An 8,186-nucleotide genomic window follows, 5' to 3' on the forward strand; every position below is an offset into this window, starting at 1 on the left:
CTACAGTTTGATGCTACCGCACCTCGTAGACGCCTGATCTGACTCCACGCAAGCCCGGGCAGCCCTGCCCTGGCCCACTAACAGTCCAGGGACCAAACACTTGCCCACAGCTGGCAAAGAGAGCTACTGCAGATGACAGCCCTGAAGGAAAGAGCAGTCCAGCTACCAACAGCAGGGCATAGGCGACACACATAGCAGATGCCTCGGAAATGCCCGGTTCCGGTGTAGAGGGGAGACTGCACCACAGGACGCCTCAGGACCTCCTCCTCATAAGGTCACTACTTTCCGAAGCAGGACATAGAGCTGACTTTCTAACGCCCAGAAACAAAGAGGGCCACACAAAATGAGACAGGGGAATATTCCCCCAAGTAAAAGAACAGGACCCACCCAGAGCAAGAGACCTAAAGAAAACAGGAGTAATCTGTCTGATGAAGAAATCAGTGATCATAAAGAAACTGGAGTTGAGAAGAGAGTGGAGGACATCAGTGAGACCCTTAAAAAAGAGAGTAAGAACCCATCAGAGATGAAGAACACAGGAAATGAAATTAAAAATATACTAGATGGAATAAATAGTAGATAGAAGAGGCAGAAAAATGAATCTGTGACCTGGAAGACAGAGTAACCAAGCTGAGGCAGTGAAAGGGGGAAAAAAAAATAGACAAAGGGGTGCCTGGGTGGCCCACTTAGTTCTAAGTGTGTGGCTCTTGATTTTGGCTCAGGTCTGGATCTCAGGGTCCTGAGATCAAGCACAGTGTAGGGCTCTGCACTTAGTGCATGTGTATATGGAGCAGTGACGGTGGGGGGGTGGCTTCCTCCTCACCTTCCCTCTACCCCTCCCCCTACTCATACTCTACCACTTAAAATAAATAAATAAATAAATCTTAAAGAGAAAAAACAAACAAACAAACAAAAAACAGCCAACATCACACTCAATAGTGAAATACTGAGAGCTTTTTCCCTAGGGTCAGGATCAAGACAAGGATGCCTACTCTCACCACTTTCATTCAACATACTGTCAGAAGCCCTAGCCATGGCAATCAGAAAAGAAAAAGGAATAAAAGGCATCCAAATTGATGAGGAGATGCTAAAGCTTTTGCTGTTTGCATATTACATGATACTATATGTAGAAAACCCTGAAGACTACAAAAAAATTACTAGAACTGACAAAAGAGGGACACCTCAATAGCTCAGTGGATTAAGTATCTGCCTTCAGCTCAGGTCATGATTGAGAACAGAGTTCTAGTATCCAGCACCATGTTGGGCTCCCTGCTCAGTGGGGAGTCTAATTCTTCCCCTGCCTCTCCCTGCTGTTGGTACTCTGTCTCTCTATCTCTCTCTCAAATAAATAAAATCTTAAAAAACAAAAACAAATGAATTCAGTAAGGTCACAGGATACAAAGTCAATGTACAGAAATCCATTGCATTTCTATACACTAATAATGAAGGAGCAGAAAGAGAAAACGGTGGTGAGGCTGCGGAGAAAAGGAACCCTCATGCAATGCTGGGAATGCACAATGGTGCAGCCAGTGTGGAAAATAGGATGGAGGTTCCTCAAGAAATTAAAAATCGAACTACCCTATGATCCAGTAATCCCACTACTGGATATTTACCTAAAGAATATGACAATACCAAGTCAAAAGGATATACGAACCTCTATGTTCACTGCAGCATTATTTGCAACAGCCAAATTATGGAAGCAGCCCAAGTGTCCCCTGACAGATGGATAAAGAAGATGTGGTGTGTGTGTGTGTATATATATATATATATATATATATATATATAATAAATTATTTATATATTATATAATATATATTATTATATAAAATATATTATATAATATTATATAATAATTCCAAATATATATATATATATATATATATATATATATATATATATATAATGGAATGTTACTCTGCCAGAAGAAAGAATGAAGTCTTGCCATTTCCAGCAACTTCTATAGATCCAGAGAGTAAACTGCTAGATGAAATAAATCAATTAGAGAAAGATAGTAACTCACATGTAGAATTCAAGAAACAAACAAAGCCAAAAAAAAAAAAAAGAGAGAGAGTGACAAACCAAAACCCAAACTCTTAACTACTGAGAACACACTGATGGTTACCAGACGGGAGGTGGGTGGGGGGATGGGTGAAATGGGGGATGGGTGAAATGTCATGATGAGCCCCAGATGACACACGGAAATGCTGAATCACCATATCGTCCACCTGAAACTAACAGAATACTGTATGTAGGCTAACTCTACTGGAATTAAAATTTTAAAAAGAAATAACATGTGAGTGGTTGATGCGTATAGATATTAGAGTAGAATGTTTAGAAGAGCTACTCTCAGGAGAGGAGTAGACTCTTTAGGGGCAACACGATTAGCGAGGAGCCAAGAGGACTCAGTGGAGACCGATCTCTGAAGAGCTGAGGCGGCATGGTTTTCTAACTTTATAGAACAATCTAAGACTAGGAATAGAAACAGCAAGTACTGGGAACTTCTGCCCACTGGCATTTTACCCAGTAATTATAGAACTGACCTGATATCTAGGGACTGCCTGAGTATACACAGTCTAGCAAAACGTAAGGAATTCTAGGATGTGAAGTAGCACAGAGCAGATAGCTCCAGCTGAGGGAACCACCCCCTCCTTTTGTTCTGGAAAAAAAATCACCAAGGTCATTGAAATCTAACTATACAATCAGACAGAAGAGGTAGTAGAGTATCAAAGCTGGGCAAAAATTAATTCTAATCCTTCCGTGGATTTCTGAGCCATTTATTGGGTGATTGAATGGTTCAACAGGTCTGAAGCACAGACAATGTATCCGGCACTTTCCTCAGCTCTGGAGATGGAAAAATCTCAGATGAGCGGGGAGATAAGGCAGAGAAATCTGAAGCAACTTAATGAGGGTCCCACAAGAAACTTATGGTAAAACCTCCTGAGGCCCAGTCTATGCTTTTTGCCTTCTGTCCAATTTCTTACATTTCTCTCTAACCAAGTGCTAATTTATTTTTTCCAAATCTGGATGAATTTCTTTGAAAGTCCTTGTATCTTCTGGCATTTTCTAATTTGTTCTGATTTTATAGGTTGCCTCACTTAATCAAAATCCTGTTTCTCTGACTATAAAATGATAATATAGCTATAACCTGCACTTGCTTATACATGATAATAAGCATTACAGAGACAGAGTCACCTGAGTTCCTTGGAGAAAGGCACTATGGAGACAAAGGCAGATATTCAATATTGCAAATAATCTCATCTTCTCTTACTATCAAATGTTCATTTAAATTGCATGAAACAGAAAAAAGTGGCTTCTTTAAAATTCCATTGTAGAAAGATATCCATTCTGATCTAGCTGTGTCATAAAAGTAAGAAGGGGAAACACCATTCTTTGTACTTGGAACAAACAGAAAATTGCTAGTTTCATTTCACTAACAGGCAACTCAGGGGGGCTGCCTTTATTAGCAGTACAGGAAGAAGACCTCTTCATAGGAAAATAGTTAACACTATTTTGTAGTCCTCAGAGGGGGAGAAAAACAATGAGACCCATAACTACAGGAAACAAAGAGTTGCTGGAAGGGGAGGCCCTTGGGGGATGGCATAACTCGATGACAGGCATTAAGGCAGGCACATGATGTGATGAGCATTAGGTGTTATACACAACTGATAAATTATTGAACACTACATGGGATCCTAATGATGTACTCTAAGTTGGCTAACTGAACTTAAATAAATGAAAGAAAACAGTAACTTTGTTTTGTTATACATGATGGATTCTTTGGAAAGTAGGTGTGCCCTGCCCAGTGCAAGTTAATCCATTTTTTTCCACCCTGGTGGTGCTGAATTGTTTTGTTGTCAGCTTGGCTGCCCTGGGAACTGCATTTTCCAGAACTCACTTTGCTGTAAGGTTCTGGGTCAGGCAGATGAAGTTGCAAGAATTAGGTGAGGAGGAAGTACAGCTACGACTGTTAACCTTTGACATTGGTGGCTGGCTGCAGGTGATGAGAGAGCGAGATGTGCTGGCAGGTTCCAGTCTGCCCAGATTATTTTCTTAGCTGCCACCCCTGCCGTGGCAGGCAGAGTTCTAAGAAAGCCCCAAGCTTCTGGCTCCCTGATGTACTCCCCTTGTGTAAGACCTGCCACTGGACGGCTGGAGGGAGGATGCGGACCATGAATAAGATAGGCTACCACTCCCACAGCTAGGTTAACTTTGAGTTAATCAAAAGCAAGCTTCTCTAAGATGGGCCTGACCTAATCTTCCAGAGCCTTTATTTTTATTTTTTTAATTTATTTAAAAAAAAATTTTATTTTTTTAATTTATTTGACAGACAGATCACAAGTAGGCAGAGAGGAAGGCAGAGAGAGAGGAGGAAACAGGCTCCCTGCTGAGCAGAGAGCCCAATGCGGGGCTTGATCCCAGGGTCCTGGAATCATGACCTGAGCTGAAAGCAGAGGCTTTAACCCACTAAGCCACCCAGGCACCCCCTTCCAGAGCCTTTAAAAGAAGGTCAAGGTCAAGTGTCAGAGAGGTTCATTCCTACTGGCCTTGAAAACAAAGCTTCCCTGATATCTACATCATCAGAGAAAAGAATTCTGCCAATGACCACATGAGCTTGGAAGAGACCCCAAGCCTCAGATGAGACCCCAGCCCTTGATGACAGCATGGTGACAGCCTTGTTAGACCCTAAGAGGAGGAGCAGGCTAACCTGTGTCCAGGATCCTGACCCACAGAAAACTGTGAGATAATAAATACATATTGTCTTAAACTGGTAAATTCATGGTAATCTGTTACATACTAACAGATAACTAATATATCCATTGTGATAATGTGTTACATATTAACATAAGCAGATAACTAATATATCTGTTCACCAAAAGAAACCCCAGGTGCACCCTATCCAATGCCTTGCTGAAAATTCAAAGGCAGCAGCCATGAAGAGCAAAGACATTTATAGACTTCATCAGCCTTTCTTGATGGTCTTACTCTAACAGCTAGACATACCAGCTTCGATATTCCCCTACAAGTTCTAACTCCCCAGCTCCTTTTGTAATTGTGTAGCATCTAATTTGTATAATAACTTTCTCACTTTGTGACACTCATAGTGGCTCTGCTTCCCTGAATGAACCATGACTGATACGGTGACGGGTCCCAGAAGTGGCACTAAGACAACAGAATCTTTAGAATGGAGATCTGGAATTGGCTTTAACATCTAATTAGACTTATGGACATCAATGACCTTGTCACCAGTGTTAGCACACTGGTAGTCCAAGGAATTCCAATCGACAATCCAAGTGACAATACAGAAAACTAAACTGTCACCTCTAGACATCTATATTCAAGCACCCATACAAGGCAGTGTTTGGAGGACCAAGTGGTTGCTGCTATAAACATTTTTAGTTAAAATAAAGCATATGGACATTACTTGGCCAATTATAAATGCACTAGAGCACTCAGAGAAATACAATTATGATCTTGTGGCTTTAAATTCCCACTGCAAGGTCCAGTAAAAAATCAGAAAGCTTTAGGGCGCCTGGGTGGCTCAGTGGGTTAAGCCGCTGCCTTCGGCTCAGGTCATGTTCTCAGAGTCCTGGGATCGAGTCCCGCATCGGGCTCTCTGCTCAGCGGAGAGCCTGCTTCCCCCTCTCTCTCTCTGCCTGCCTCTCCATCTACTTGTGATTTCTCTCTGTCAAATAAATAAATAAAAAATATTAAAAAAAAAATCAGAAAGCTTTAGTAACTGCCCTAAAAGAAAACCTTATCTCCTATAACTATAGGCACAAGATTTCTGAAAATCAAACCAAAGTCTAATCCTCTGGGTGACTTAAGTACAATACAGATGCAATCCACAATTGCACAGGGCTTTGTTGTTGTTGTTGTTGTTGTTGTTGTTGTTTTAATGTTATAGTGAGGGTATTGATGGAGAAGGAGAAGGATGTTGGAAGTCTGGATGGAGGGATTTAATGGGCAGAGTCTAATGAAACTGAGCACATTACACCCTGAAAATTCTGCTGAGCTCCCTTTTCCAACAGTAGCAGACCTTACTCCCTTATATGAGTAATATCTCTCCATGGCTGAAGAACATGCATTTACTTCCCATGAAGTAGTTACCTACAGGGGATTGCTGGTCCTCCTCAGGACCTTCTCCCAATACCTGCCATTGTTTCTAGGCCCAAGTCCTGGCATAACCTATAGGGTCAGATGCAAACTACAACCCATGGAAAGGAGCCCTATGTACATAAAAAGAAATGTGAGATTTTTCCAATTCCAATTTGGTTAGAGCTAAAGCAGTAATCAGAATGGTTGAAAGCACAAAGATCACTGATGTTGGCTAATTGAACATATTGTCCTTGGGACTAAAAGATCAGAAAATTAGAGTTTTGACTTTTATAAGTGAAAAAAGGTTCTACATCAGATGAAATCTGTCTTGAATTGTCAAAATACAGCCCCCAACTTGACCTAAGCCAGCTTACAGACCTAGTCACTTGAGTAAAGTGGAATCTGAGTCCCCTTGAGAAAGGAATCTGTGCATGCTAAAACTGCATGCCTCAAATCCTTCTCCTGCTCTTCTCCAGTGTGACCAGTGACCATTTAGGGAGTTGGCTTGGTCAGAAGAGGTGGGGGAATGTTATGCTGGTCTTTCAAGAATTATTACACAACAGCTCTGAACTGACACTAATTTCTGGTGACTTAAAATGTTACTGTGATCTACCATTCAGAGCAGGGGCTTACGGAGACCCCGTGATTATGAAGTTTTGGCCCAGGTGTACCTCACAGCAGGCACAGTGGGCCCCCACACCCAATCTGTGCTTATCTCCTCTGTTCCATAATCTAAAATTAATAGACATCTCAGAAACTGGCAGATTCCCACATTGGTTTCCACACAGATAATGTGATGGCTTTTCTTGTTGAAAAGGTCACATGGAAGCTACCAGAACTGAGTCTACTTACTAAAATAAGAAATCAAAATGACGCTACGTTCTTGGAGAGATTACAAATATTACTGCCACCCTCAAAGCCTCAGAAAATACAAGAGTTGTGATTCTTACCACATACCTATTCCACCTTCCAAAGAAGAAAGAAGGATCTTCTGCAAATATCAGGGGATTATTGTAAATGGTAAGAACTTTAATTACAGCTGATGGTCTAAGTCAACTGGCACCTGGTACCTAGCTATCATTCTGGTGAATGATTCTCCTCCATATACCTAACAGTGTGGACCACAGAAAATAATTTACTTTCATCAGGCAAGGTCAGCCCCATTCATTGTCTTACCTGAGGGTTCTAGTCAACTCTTAATTGCTAATTCAGAGTATAATCTGCAGGGTCCATGATTGCTTCTCCTGGACACTGATTACTGTGTCAATGATAGCACAGACGCTGTTTCTAACAGAAATCTGACCAGTGCAGTGAGAGCTTCGCACTCAGTTTACTGGTGTTACCATGTCCCTTAACACCCTGCAATAGCTGAATTGTAGAATGCACTTATGAAGACCCAGAGTCCTAGCTGGGTAGCAACATTTTGCAAAGTTGGGTTGACAGCCTCAAAGACACAGTACCTGCAACCAACATACAATGCTATCTTTCCTTCGAAGATCAGAAATTCAAGAGGTGGAAATGGGAGTGGTCACTCTCATTATTTCTCCTAGTCATTACCTAGCGAATTCTTCCCCAACCTTGTAACATTGCCCTCTTGTTTATTTACAGGTCTTCATTCCCAAGAGAAAGAAGCTTCCTCTGTGGATAGTAATTATGCCATTAAAATAAAAGTTGAGGGCACCTGGGTGGCTCAGTGGATTAAAGCCTCTGCCTTCATCTCGGGTCATGATTCCGGGGTCCTGGGATTGAGCCCCACATCAGGCTCTCTGCTCAGTGGGGAGCCTGCTTCCCCCTCCCTCTCTCTCTACCTGCCTCTCTGCCTACTTGTGATCTCTGTCAAATAAGTAAATAAAATCTTTAAAAAATAAAAAAAAATAAAAGTTGAAAGTGCCATGTGGTCACTTAGATCTGCGTGAGTCAGTGAAACAATGGGTAAAGATAGGATTACTCTACTTCTGGGTGATTAATCCTATTTTTTTTCCCCTGACAGACAGAAATTAAATTGCATCTATATAGTAAGAACAGGGAGGGTCATGTCTAGAATGCAGGAGATCCTCTGGTGCATCTCTTAGCTGTCCCATGGCCTGTGGTCA

General features: G+C 41.6%; 1 pseudogene across 1 annotated transcript in view; it reads left to right on the forward strand.

The window, feature by feature from the left end:
* Positions 1–6,962: 6,962 nt before the first annotated feature.
* Positions 6,963–8,186, forward strand: part of LOC309851444 (ragulator complex protein LAMTOR1 pseudogene) — a 10,715-nt pseudogene continuing 9,491 nt past the window's right edge. Inside the window, exon 1 of the transcript in view lies at positions 6,963–7,113. The product of the transcript in view is annotated as a ragulator complex protein LAMTOR1 pseudogene (transcript). The remainder of the gene's footprint in view (positions 7,114–8,186) is intronic.

Source organism: Mustela nivalis (assembly GCF_964662115.1).
Source record: "Mustela nivalis genome assembly, chromosome: 17".
Lineage (NCBI taxonomy): Eukaryota > Metazoa > Chordata > Mammalia > Carnivora > Mustelidae > Mustela > Mustela nivalis.